This window comes from Triticum aestivum, chromosome 7A (assembly GCF_018294505.1).
Source record: "Triticum aestivum cultivar Chinese Spring chromosome 7A, IWGSC CS RefSeq v2.1, whole genome shotgun sequence".
NCBI lineage: Eukaryota > Viridiplantae > Streptophyta > Magnoliopsida > Poales > Poaceae > Triticum > Triticum aestivum.
This window is the reverse complement of record NC_057812.1, coordinates 511989097-512003089: the sequence shown is the minus strand read 5'-3', so window position 1 is coordinate 512003089 and position 13993 is coordinate 511989097.

The following is a 13993-nucleotide window of genomic DNA, read 5'->3' as shown; positions in this document are numbered from 1 at the left end:
TCATGCACAACCCCAATGACAAGACAAGCAATTGTTTAATACTTTTGATGTTCTCAAACTTTTTCAACTTTCACGCAATACATGAGCGTGAGCCATGGACATAGCACTACATGTGGAATAGAAGGTTATTGTGGAGAAGACAAAAAAGAAGGAGATAGTCTCACATCAACTAGGCGTATCAACGGGCTATGGACATGTCCATCAATAGATATCAATGTGAGTGAGTAGGGATTGCCATGCAACAGATGCACTAGAGCTATAAGTTTATGAAAGCTCAAAAAAAAAACTAAGTGGGTATGTATCCAACTTGCTTGCTCATGAAGACCTAGGGCATTTTGAGGAAGCCCATCGTTGGAATATACAAGCCAAGTTCTATAATGAAAAATCCCCACTAATATATGAAAGTGACAATATAGGAGACTCTCTATCATGAAGATCATGGTGCTACTTTGAAGCACAAGTGTGGCAAAAGGATAGTAACATTGTCCCTTCTCTCTTTTCTCTCATTTTTTTCGGGCCTTCTCTTTTTTTATTTGGCCTTTTCTCTTTTTTTTATTTCCTCACATGGGACAATGCTCTAGTAATGAAGATCATCACACTTTTATTTACTTACAACTCAAAAATTACAACTTGATACTAGAATAGAAATATGACTCTATGTGAATGCCTCCGGTGGTGTACCGGAATGTGCAATGAATCAAGAGCGACATGTATAAAAATGATGAACGGTGGCTTCGCCACAAATACGATGTCAACTACATGATCATGCATAGCAATGTGACAATGATGGAGCCTGTCATAATAAACGGAACGGTGGAAAGTTGCATGGCAATATATCTCGGAATGGCTATGGAAATGCCATAATAGGTAGGTATGGTGGCTGTTTTTAGGAAGGTATATGGTGGGTGTATGGCACCGGCGAAAGTTGCACGGCACGAGAGAGGCTAGCAATGGCGGAAAGGTGAGAGTGCGTATAATCTATGGACTCAACATTAGTCATAAAGAACTCACATACTTATTACAAAACTCTATTAGTCATCGAAACAAAGTACTACGCGCATGCTCCTAGGGGAATAGATTTGTAGGAAAATACCATCGCTCGTCCACGATCGCCACTCATAAGGAAGACAATAAAAAAATAACTCGTGCTCCAACTTCATTACATAACGGTTCACCATACGTGCATGCTACGGGACTCACAAACCTTAACACGAGTATTTCTCAAATTCACAACTCCTTACTAGCATGACTCTAATATCACCATCTTCATATCTCAAAACAATCAGAAGGAATCAAACTTCTCATAGTATTCAATGCACTTTATATGAAAGTTTTTATTATATCCCTCTTGGATGCCTATCATATCAGGACTAATTTTATAACCAAAGCAAATTACCATGCTGTTTTTAAAGACTCTCAAAATAATATAAGTGAGGTACGAGAGTTCAACAATTTCTATAAAATAAAACCACCGCCGTGCTCTAAAAAGATATAAGTGAAGCACTAGAGCAAATTTGCCTTGCTCAAAAGATATAAGTGAAGCACATAGAGTATTCTAATAAATCACGATTCATGTGTGTCTCTCTCAAAAGGTGTGTACATCAAGGATGATTGTGGAAAAATAAAAATCAAAGAATCAAATCATACAAGACGCTCCAAGCAAAACACATATCATGTGGTGAATAAAAATATAGCCTCAAGTAAAGTTACCGATAGACGAAGACGAAAGAGGGGATGCCTTCTGGGGCATCCCCAAGCTTAGGCTCTTGGTTGTCCTTGAATATTACCTTGGGGTGCCTTGGGAATCCCCAAGCTAGGCTGTTGCCACTCCTTATTCCATAGTCCATGAAATCCTTACCCAAAATTTGAAACTTCACAACACAAAACTCAACAGAAAATCTCGTAAGCTCCATTAGTATAAGAAAATAAATCACCCCTTTTGGTACTGTTGTGAACTCACTATTTATTTATATTGGTTTAATATCTACTATATCCCAAATTTTCCATGGTTCATACCCCCCGATACTAGCCATAGATGAATCAAAATAAGCAAACAACATGCAAAAAACAGAATCTGTCAAAAACAGAATAGTCTGTAGCAATCTGGAGATTTCGAATATTTATGTAACTCCAAAAATCCTTAAACAATAGGACGACCTAATAAATTTGTTTATTTATCTTCTGCAAAAATAATCAGTATTTTATGGCGTTTCTGCTAAAAATGAAAATTAATTTCCTGAGCGTAAAAGTTTCTGTTTTTCAGCAAGACCAAATCAACTATCATCGTAAGCTATCCCAAAGGTCTTACTTGACACAAACACTAACTAAAACACAAAACCACACCTAACCAGAGGCTATATGAATTATTTAATGCAAAACAGAACCTAAAAAGTAAAAAAAAATGGGTTGCCTGCCAACAAGCGCTATTATTTAACGCCATTAGCTAGGCATAAAACACAAATAGATCTAAGTGTTTTCATCTTCGGTATGCAATTCGTCAATCTCACACCTATAACCCTTAGGAGGTTCTTTAATTTTGTTAATGATCAAACTCCTAGGCAAGAAATCAAGAAATTCACTTGTAGCAATTGGTTCCTTAATAATAATAAAAAAATTGGGATGAACACTTATTGTTTTGAGATCTTCATTTTCCTTACTAGAAAATTCACCCTTATTCTTAGGAACGTAAGTAAACTTGGCAATCTTAGTAGGAGGAATATTTGGAGTAGTTTTAACGGAGGAAAAAGCGGAACCGAAGTTGGTAATAATATCTTCTAGTTTGCCAATTTAGTAGAATCTTGATCTATCTTTTCATTAATTATGGGTTCCTTTTCCCTAAGGTTCCTTAGAGTAACTCCTACCTTAGATCCATATTGAGTAATCTGATTATGAATCCTTTTATCCAAAATTTCAATCAACTCCACGGTAGTAATTTTATTTTCAATAATATCCAATCTTTGCATTACATGTTCCAAGGTTAAAACAGTTCCATTGACCAAAAGAGGTGGTGGGCCTAGTAAATCTATCATGGCATTGTAAGAATCGAAAGTATGGCTCCCCAAGAAATTTCCCCCAGTAATGGTATCTAGAACATATCTATTCCAAGGAGTAACGCATACGCAAAAATTGCGAAGAAGAACGGAAGTAGATTGCTTTCGAGTAGATCTATTTTGAGCATTGCAAATTCTATACCAAGCATCTTTTAAATTCTCTCCTTCCCTTTGTTTAAAGTTGAGGACCTCATTATCGAGAGCGCTAACAAGAATGTGAGGACTATCAATGACGGCAAGATAAAAGATCTAACGCACAAGCGAACAAAGAGAAAATGAAGAAGACGAACGGAAGAGGGGCGAAGGAAAGGCAAATATTTTCAAAAAACGTTTTAGAAGTGGGTGAGAGGCAAACGAGAGGCGAATGACAAATAATGTAATGCGAGGGATGAGAGTTTATGATGGGTACTTGGTATTTCTCGGCTTGGCATAGATCTCCCTGGCAACAGCGCCCGAAATTCTTCCTGCTATCTCTTGAGCTTGCGTTGATTTTTGAGAGAAGTGCATATTTCAACCCTGAACTCTTGCCCTAGTTTAATTCACAACCCCGAACTTTAATACCGTCTAAATTACAACCCCCAAGTCTCAAAACCGGTCAGGATTCAACCCTCCCCTCCCTGTTGACCGGTTTTTGACCCGGGGTGACCAGTTTTGACTAGTCAAGGGGTCCAATCAGCATGCCACGTCAGATTTTTTTTCAAAATTTCAAGAAAAAGTAAATAAAAATCTGTAAGATCAGGAAAAAAAATATAAAAAAGCAAAATTCCGAAAAAATTGTTCACGAAAAAAGCTAGGGAAAATTAAAAATGATTTTTTTTCTGGAAATATTTTTTTCTAGAATTTGAGTTTTTGGGTTTTTCTAGATTTTTTTTGGAAATTCGTTTTTTTATTTTCCGTGTTTTTCGGAAATTGGATTTCTTATTTCTTTTCCTGTATTTTCTTCGATTTTACAGGTTGTTTCCTTGGAAATTTTGCACTTTTTGTTGATGTGGCATGCTGACTGGACCTGTTGACTGGTCAAAACCGGTCAACCAGGTCAAAACCGGTCAACAAAGAGGGGAGGGTTGAATACTGACCGGTTTTGAGAGTCAGGGGTTGTAGTTTAGACGGTATTGAAGTTCGGGGTTGTAAATTAGACTAGTCCAAAAGTTTAGGGTTGAAATATGCACTTCTCTCTTGTTTTTTCCCTTCAAGAGGAAAGGGTGATGCGGCAAAGTAGAGTAAGTATTTCCCTCAGCTTTTGGGAACCAAGGTATCAATCCAGTAGGAAACAACACACAGGCCACCTACTACCTGCACAAACAAACACCAACTTGCACCCAATGTGATAAAGGGTTTGTCAATCCCTTCATGGTTATTTGCAAAGTGAGATCTGATATAGATGGATAAACGGTAAAGTAATATTTTTGGTATTTTTGGTTTATGGAACGAAAATTAAAAGATTGCAAAGAAAATAAATAGGAAACTAAATTTGTAGATCGGAAACTTATATGATGGAAAGTAGACCTGGGGGCCATAGGTTTCACTAGAGGCTTCTCTCAAGATAGAAAATATTATGGTGGGTGAACAAATTACTGCTGAGCAATTGATAGAAAAGCGCAAAGTTATGATTACGTCTAAGGTAATGATCATGAATATGGGCATCACGTTCGTATCAAGTAGACCAACTCCTGCCTGCATCTACTACTACTACTCCACACTGTTGGGGATAGTTGCAGAAATTTAAAAATTTCTATGCATCACCAAGATCAATCTATGGAGAGACTAGCAATGAGAGAGAGGGGAGTGTATCTTCATACCCTTGAAGATCGCAATGCGGAAGCGTTACAAGAACGTGGTTCGTGGAGTCGTACACGCATCGATTCAGATCGCGGTCGATTCCGATATAAGCGCTGAACAACGGCGCCTCCGCGTTCAACACACGTACAACCCGGGAACGTATCCTCCTTCTTGATCCAGCAAGGGGAGAGGAGAAGTTGAGGGAGAACTCCGACAACACGACGACGTGGTGGAAATGGAGCTCGTGGTTCTCCGGCAGGGCTTCGCCAAGCGCTACGAAGGAGGAGGAGGTGTAGGAGAGGGGGAAGGGCTGCGCCAGGGGAAGGGTGTGGCTGACCTCTCTCTCCCTCACTATATATAGGGGGGAAGGGGGTGGAGGAGGCGCCCTAGGGTTCCCTAGGGGAGGGGCGGCGGCCACAGGGGAAACCCTAGATGGGTTTGGGCACCCCACCCCTAGGAAACTTGCCCCCCAAGCCGGGATGGGTGGCTGCCCTAGGGGAGGCGCCCCCACCTCTCCAGGTTACATGAGATGGGGTGGGAGGGGCGCTCAGCCCCTTAGTGGGCTGATGTGCCCCCTCCCCTTGGCCCATAAGCTCCCCCAACGCTTGCCGGGGCCTCCAAAACCCCTTTCGGACACGCTGGTCGTCACCCCGTACCCCCAGAACAATTCCGGACTCCAATACCCTTCGTATAATATATCGATCTTCACCTCCGGACCATTCCGGAACTCCTCGTCACGTCCGGGATCTCATCCGGGACTCCGAACAACCTTAGGTAACCACATACTATTTCCCATAACAACTCTAGCGTCACTGAACCTTAAGTGTGTAGACCCTACGGGTTCGGGAACCATGTAGACATGACTGAGACATCTCTCCAGCCAATAACCAATAGCGGGATCTGGATACCCATATTGGCTCCCACATGTTCTACGATGATCTCATCGGATGAACCACGATGTCGGGGATTCAATCAATCCCGTATACAATTCCCTTTGTTTACCGGTATGTTACTTGCTCGAGATTCGATCGTCGATATCCCCATACCTCATTCAATCTTGTTACTGGCAAGTCTCTTTACTCATTCCGTAATGCATGATCCCATGGCTAACTCCTTAGTCACATCGAGCTCATTATGATGGTGCATTACCGAGTGGGCCTAGAGATACCTCTCCGTCATACAGAGTGACAAATCCCAGTCTCGATTCATGCCAACCCAACAGACACTTTCGGAGATACCTGTAGTGCACCTTTATAGCCACCCAGTTATGTTGTGACGTTTGGTACACCCAAAGCATTCCTACGGTATCCGAAAGTTGCACAATCTCATGGTCTAAGGAAATGATACTTGACATTAGAAAAGATTTAGCAAACGAACTATACGATCTTGTGCTACGCTTAAGATTGGGTCTTGTCCATCACATCATTCTCCTAATGATGTGATCCCGTTATCAATGTCATCCAATGTCCATGGTAAGGAAATCATGACCATCTATTGATCAACGAGCTAGTCGACTAGAGGCTTACTAGGGACATGTTGTGGTCTATGTATTCACACATGTATTATGATTTCCGGTTAATACAATTATAGCATGAATAATAGATAATTATCATGAACAAGGAAATATAATAATAACCATTTTATTATTGCCTCTAGGGCATATTTCCAACAGTCTCCCACTTGCACTAGAGTCATTAATCTAGTTCACATCGTTATGTGATTAACACTCATAGTTCACATCGCCATGTGACTAACACCCGAAGAGTTTACTAGAGTCAATAATCTAGTTCACATCACCATGTGATTAACACTCAATGAGTTCTAGGGTTTGATCATGCTATGCTTATGAGAGAGGTGTCAGTCAACGGGTCTGCAACATTCAGATCCGTGTGTTCCTCACAAATCTCGATTTCATATTGTAGATGTTGCTACTATGCTCCACTAGGAGCTATTCCAAATGGTTGCTCCACTATATGTGTCCAGTTTGCTACTCAGAGTCATCTGGATAGGTGTTAAAGCTTGCATCAACGTAACCCTTTACGCCGAACTCCTTATCACCTCCATAACCGAGAAACATATCCTTATTCGTAAGGACAATTTTGACCGTTGTCCAATGATCCACTCCTGGATCACCCTTGTACCCCCTTGCCAGACACGTGGCAAGGCACATTGCGGTACACAACATGGCATATCGTTTAGAGCTTATGGCTAAGGCATAGGGGACGACTTTCGTCTTTTCTCTTTCTTCTGCCGTGGTCGAGCTTCAAGTCTTAACTTCACACCTCACAACTCAGGCAAGAACTCCTTCTTTGACTGATCCATCTTGAACTCCTTCAAGATCATGTTAAGGTATGTGCTCTGTGAAAGTCTTATCAGGCGTCTTGATCTATCTCTGTAGATCTTGATACCCAACATGTAAGCAGTTTTACGCAGGTCTTCCTTTGAAAAACTCCATTCAAACAACCCTTTATGCTTTCTAGAAATTCTACATCATTTCTGATCAACAACATGTAATCCATATATACCTATCAGAAATGTTGTAGTGCTCCCATTCACTTTCTTGCAAATACAAGTTTCTTGCAAACTTTGTATAAACCCAAATGCTTTGATCACCTCATCAAAGCGTATGTTCCAACTCCGAGATGCTTGCTCCAGTCCATAGAAGGATCACTGGAGTTTGCATACCTTTTAGCATCCTTAGGATTGACAAAAACCTTTTGGTTGCATCACATACAACCTTTCCTCACGGAAACCGTCAAGGAAATTTCGTAAATGAAAATGCAACAACTGCTAACATAGTTCTAACAGACTTTAGCATTGCTATGATTGAGAGAGTATCATCATAGTCAACTCCTTGAACTTGTCGGAAACTTCTTTGAGACAAGTCGAGCTTCACAAATGGTGACATTACCATCAACGTCTGTCTTCTTCTTAAAGATCCATTTATTCTCAATGGCTTGCCGTTCATCGGGCAAGTCCACCAAAGTCCATACTTTGTTCTCATACATGGATTCTATCTCGGATTTCATGGTTTCTAGCCATTTGTTGGAATCCGGGCCCACCATCGCTTTTTCATAGCTCATAGTTCATCGTTGTCCAACAACATGACCTTTAAGACAGGGTTAGCACTGAGAAGTTGTACACACCCTTGTCGACCTACGAGGTTCGATAGTAATTTGATCAGAAGCTTCATGATCTTCATGATCATCATCATTAGCTTTCTCTTCAACTGAAGTAGTTTCCACAGAAACATCTTTTTGTGCTACGCTACTCTCAGGTTGAAGAGAAGGTTCAACAACCTCACCAAGTTATATCTTCCTCCCACTCAATTCTTTCGAGGGAAACTCTTTCTCGAGGAAGGACCTGTTCTTAGCGATAAACACTTTGCCCTCAGATCTGAGATAGAAGGTATACCCAATCGTCTTGTTTGGGTATTCTATGAAGATACAATTTACCGCTTTGGGTTCGAGCTTTTTTGACCGAAGCCTATCGACGTAAGCATCGTAGCCCCAAACCTTAAGAAACAACAACTTTGGTTTCTTGCCAAACCATAGTTCATACGGTGTCGTCTCCACGGACTTAGATGGTGCCCTATTTAAAGTGCATGTAATTGTCTTTAATGCATAACCCCCAAAAATAGCGGTAGATTGGTAAGAGACATCATACACCATATCCAATAAGGTTCGATTACGATGTTCGGACACACCATCATGCTATGGTGTTCCAGGCGGCGTCAACTGTGAAACAATTCCACCTTGTCTTTAGTGATTGCCAAACTCATAACTCAGATAATTTCCCTTTGATCAGATCGAAGGAACTTGATCTTCTTGTTACGATGATTCTCAACTTCACTTTGAAATTGCTTGAACTTTTCAAACATTTTAGACTTATGCTTCATTAAGTAAATATAGCCATATCTACTCAATTCACTGGTGAAGGTGAGAAAATCACGATATCCACCGCACGCTTCAACACTCATCGGACCGCACACATCAGCATGTATGATTTCCAACAAGTCGCTTGCCCATTCCATTGTTCCAAAGAACGGGGTTTTAGTCATCTTGCCAAAGAGGCATGGTTCGCATGTGTCAAGTGATTCAAAATCAAGTGAATTCAAAAGTCCATTAGCATGGAGGTTCTTTCATGCGCTTTACACCAATATGACCTAAGCGACGGTGCCACATGAAAGTGGTACTATCATTATCAACTCTACATCTTTTGGCATCAATGTTATGAACATGTGTATAATTACGACCGGGATTCAATAAACCATTCACATTGGGTGCATGACCATAGAAGGTATTATTCATGTAAACAGAATAACCATTATTCTCTGACTTAAATGAATAACCGTATTACAATAAACATGATCTAATCATGTTCGTGCTCAACGCAGACACCAATGCAAACAACATTTATCTAGGTTCAACACTAATCCCGAAGGTAGAGGGAGCGTGCGATGGTGATCACATCAACCTTGGAAACACTTCCAACACACATCGTCACCTCTCCCTTAGCTAGTCTCCGTTAATTCCGTAGCTTTTGTTTCGAGTTACCAATATTAGCAACTGAACCGGTATCTAATACCCAGGTGCTACTAGGAGTACTAGTAAGGTACACACACATGTATCAATTATACTTTTGTTGAAGTTGATAGCCTTCTTATCTACCAAGTATTTGAGGCAGTTCTGCTACCAGTGACCGTTCCCCTAATAGAAGCACTTTGTCTCGGGTTTGGGTTCTTGGGTTTCTTCACTGGAGCGGCAACTGGCTTGCCATTCAAGAAGTTTCCCTTCTTGCCCTTGCCCTTCTTTGAAACCAGTGCTCTTGTTAACCATCAACACTTGATGCTCCTTCTTGATTTCCACCTTTACGGCCTTAAGTACGATGAACAGCTCCAGGATTATCTTCCCTTGCATGTTATAGTTCATCATGAAACTCTAGTAGCTTGGTGATAGCGACTGGAGAACTTTTATCAATCACTCTCTTATCTGGAAGATTAACTCCCACTTGATTCAAGTGATTGAAGTACCCAGACATTCTGAGCACATGCTCACTGACTGGGCTATTCTCCTCCATCTTGTAGGCAAAGGTCTTGTCAGAGGTCTCAACCTCTCAACACGGGCATGAGCCTGAAATACCAATTTCAGCTCTTCAAACATCTCATATGTTCTATGGCATTCAAAACGCTTTTGGAGCCCCGACTCTAAGCCGTAAAGCATGGCGCACTAAACTATCAGGTAGTCATCAGAAGTGTCTACCAGATGTTCACAACATCCACAGACGACGCCAGAGGGTGAAAGATCATGGATGTCACCTAGAGGGGGGTGAATAGGTGCTTTAAAATAATTACAGTTTAGGCTTGAACAAATGCGAAATAAACCTAGCGGTTAATTTGTCAAGCACAAAACCTACAACAACTAGGCTCACCTATGTGCACCAACAACTTATGCTAAGAAAGATAAACTACTAGGTGATAGCAAGATATATGACAACAAACAATATGGCTATCACAAAGTAAAGTGCATAAGTAAAGAGCTCGGGTAAGAGATAACCGAGGCACGCGGAGACGACGATGTATCCCGAAGTTCACACCCTTGCGGATGCTAATCTCCGTTTGGAGCGCTGTGGAGGCACAACGCTCCCCAAGAAGCCACTAGGGCCACCGTAATCTCCTCACGCCCTCGCACAATGCAAGATGCCGTGATTCCACTAAGGGACCCTTGAGGGCGGTCACCGAACCCGTACAAATGGCAACCCTTGGGGGCGGTCACCGAACCCGTACACTTCGGCAACCCTTGGGGGCGGTCACCGGTACCCGTCAAATTGCTCGGGGCGATCTCCACAACCTAATTGGAGACCCCGACGCTTGCCCGGATTGAGCTCCGAACACCACCAATCGTCTAGGGCACCAAGGCACCCAAGATGAACAAGCTCAAAGGTACCAAGCACCCAAGAGTAATAAGCTTCTCAACTTGTAACTTCCACGTATCACGTGGAGAACTCAAACCGATGCACCAAATGCAATGACAAGGGCACACGGAGTGCCCAAGTCCTTCTCTCTCAAATACCACCGAAGCAACTAATGCTAGGGAGGAAAATGAGAGGAAGAACAAGAAGGAGAACACAAAGAACTCCAAGATCTATATCCGAGGGGTTCCCCTCACAAAGAGGAGAAAGTGATTGGAGGAAATGTGGATCTAGATCTCCTCTCTCTTTTTCCTCAAAAACTAGTAAGAATCCATGGAGGGATTAAGAGTTAGCAAGCTCAAAGAAGGTCAACAATGGGGGCAAAATCGAGCTCAAGAGATTGGATTCATTGGGGAAGAAGACCCCCTTTTATAGGTGGGGAAAAATCCAACCGTTATGCTCACAGCCCGCACAGAGCTGTACTACCGTTCCAAGGCGGTACTACCGCTAGGGCGGGAGTACCCCTTTGAAAAACAACAGCGAGGAGGCAAAAGGCTAGTAGAACCGTCAGAGCGGTACTACCGCTCGTCCTCACGGTACTACCGCTCGACCTCACGGTACTACCGCAAATGGTAGCGGTACTACTGCTTGCGAGCGGTACAAAAAAATACTTCCATGCCTACTTCCGCTGAGCAAAACACGAGATGTTGGTCTGGAGCGGTACTACCGCTTAGGAGCCGCGGTAGTACTGCTCTGGAGCGGTACTACCACTCAGGAGCCACGGTAGTACTGCTCTGGAGCGGTAGTAAAAAATTACATCCGCTCTAGCCACGGTAATACCGCTGCAGCCTTTACAAAAGCAGCCATAACTTCTGCAAACGGACTCCGAATTCAACGAAACCAGGTTTGTTGGAAAGCTAACGACATGGGCTAACACAATATTGATAGAAATATCAATAAGAAGAAAATGAGAAAAGGCCCATAAGAAAATGGTGAGAACCCTTCCTCGGATAAAACCGGTAAAACCTCCAACACCGAAAACATCATAGAGATGCGTATGCTTAGGAACAAACCAAAGCTAGAAGAGACAACTCTCTAAACTTCTCCACAAAACTCTCTGAAACTTATCCCCCATTGGCATCAATTGCCAAAATGGGCGAAAAGCTTAGAAGGCCAATATAAATTGTGGTCCTCCATAAATTGTGTATTTCTCAACAAGTGAGTGAAATGCAATACACATATCCAACGGTAAATACTTGGAGGAAGACAAACTATACTGAGGCCCAAAGATTGCAAAAGGAAGATATGCCACAAAGACATAATCAAAGAGAGAAACAACCAATCAAGCAATCAAAAGATACCAATTGAAGCAAGCTATCAAAATATACCAATTGAACCAACTAGGCCAATGATCCTACGAGCCACATGAATAAAGGATATTATGATAAGAGCGGAGCAGTGTTCTAAAGAAACTAGAGAAGCTCCCCATGATTTGTGCACATCAAGAATTTTTGTATTTCAATACAAATTGCACAAAATAGGATCATAGCTCCCCCAAATTCAATAGAAACTTACAACAAGTGCAAGAGAGCATATAGGAAACTAAGCCTAGTACTTGCAACAAACACATGGTTGAGCAACAAGTAAGAGAGGCAACTTAAGAGTGGGCTCAACCAAAAAGATGTGTGAGAGTCAAGGCAATGCACTTGAGAAGACTAATGTACAGAAGAGCATTAAGCATCAATAAAGTCTTCAAAGAATGAGGCACACGGTGCAAGGCCTATCATTCCCACACACAACTAGCAAATGGGTTCACAAGCTTACTAATAAGCATATAGAGAACCTATGCTTGTGACAACCCGCGGTGAAGATAGAAGATGAAAGGTGCATCAAGACGAGGGATGCCAATTAAGATGGCAAAAACCTCGTAAAGATAAGCATGAGGAAAATAATCTTCACCACACAAGAGCGCATCAAGATGCAACGATAGAAGACACGCACTCAAGGCAAAAGCTTTCACGGAGCCACCAAAGAAATAACATAAGAAAGACAAGGTGGACGTGAAAGAAAGGATATCATCTAGATATGCAACTTCTCTCAAGTGTATAAGATTCTAGGTATACGAAATCATGATGATATATATATCTACAAAGAAGGGTGTACACCCAAAATAGTTACAACATGAAGGAACAAGATATCCAAAAGGAAGTCATACATATACCAATAAGATATTTGCTTGAGAGCATAGCACGTGGCTAGATATGGTCTTATTGTATATAAATGAATTCCAACCACACGAACATCAAAGACATCACAACTAGCAACAAGACATCATTGTTGGGATGCTTTGAGAAAGGAAACAAGTATCACAAGAAAGAATGGATAACATGCCATGATACAACCTACACAAGGTTGATGCAAGAAATGTGTGCATGAAGTATATGAAGATACTTGTTACCGAGATAACATTGGAAGGATGTAGTAGATACCAATTGAAGGTACAAAGTAGTTCATTGATCATCCTAGCTTGACTCCAATAAGCACATGGTGACAACACCTTCCTTGTGAGTGAGCCGAGCATCCAATGCATCTCCACTTGTTCCTAGAACAACAACACAAACAAAATGGTACCCAAACTCATTGGGACCAAAGAGTTAGAGAACCAACAACACATAAGACAAACTCCACATAAATATGTGCATATAGATATGAAAATGAATTTCATGCACATCTCATTCAATTTGAGACTTGGTGGAGTTCCCCCTATATATTGGGTCAAAGAAAGAAAACACGCCAAAGAAACTACAAGAAGTAAATATGCATGCTCAAGACTTTCAAGAACCGAGACCAAAAGACAAAGAAATACCAAGCGAAGAAAAGATACCAAATGAATAAATCATCACTTGGAGGATATCCATAAAAGATACATCAAGGAATGAGATATCCATTGATACACTCAAAAAGAAAGATGCCAAACTCCCAAAAGAGAGAATGGTTCCAAACAAACCAAGCCCTCTACAAAGTTTCATGATGGCACAAAGCACCAAAAAGAAACGGCTTGCCTTCCACAAACACACACTTGATAAGGATCACAAGATGAGTGTTTTATAGAGAATAGGATAGCTCCCCCAAGACTAGTGCATTATAGAGAATTCACATTTGAATACAAAATGCATGAGGTGGGATCACCACTTTCACTATATCTAGAAAACACTAGACACGGTCAAGAAATTAACAAGATCCACAAGTGGTAT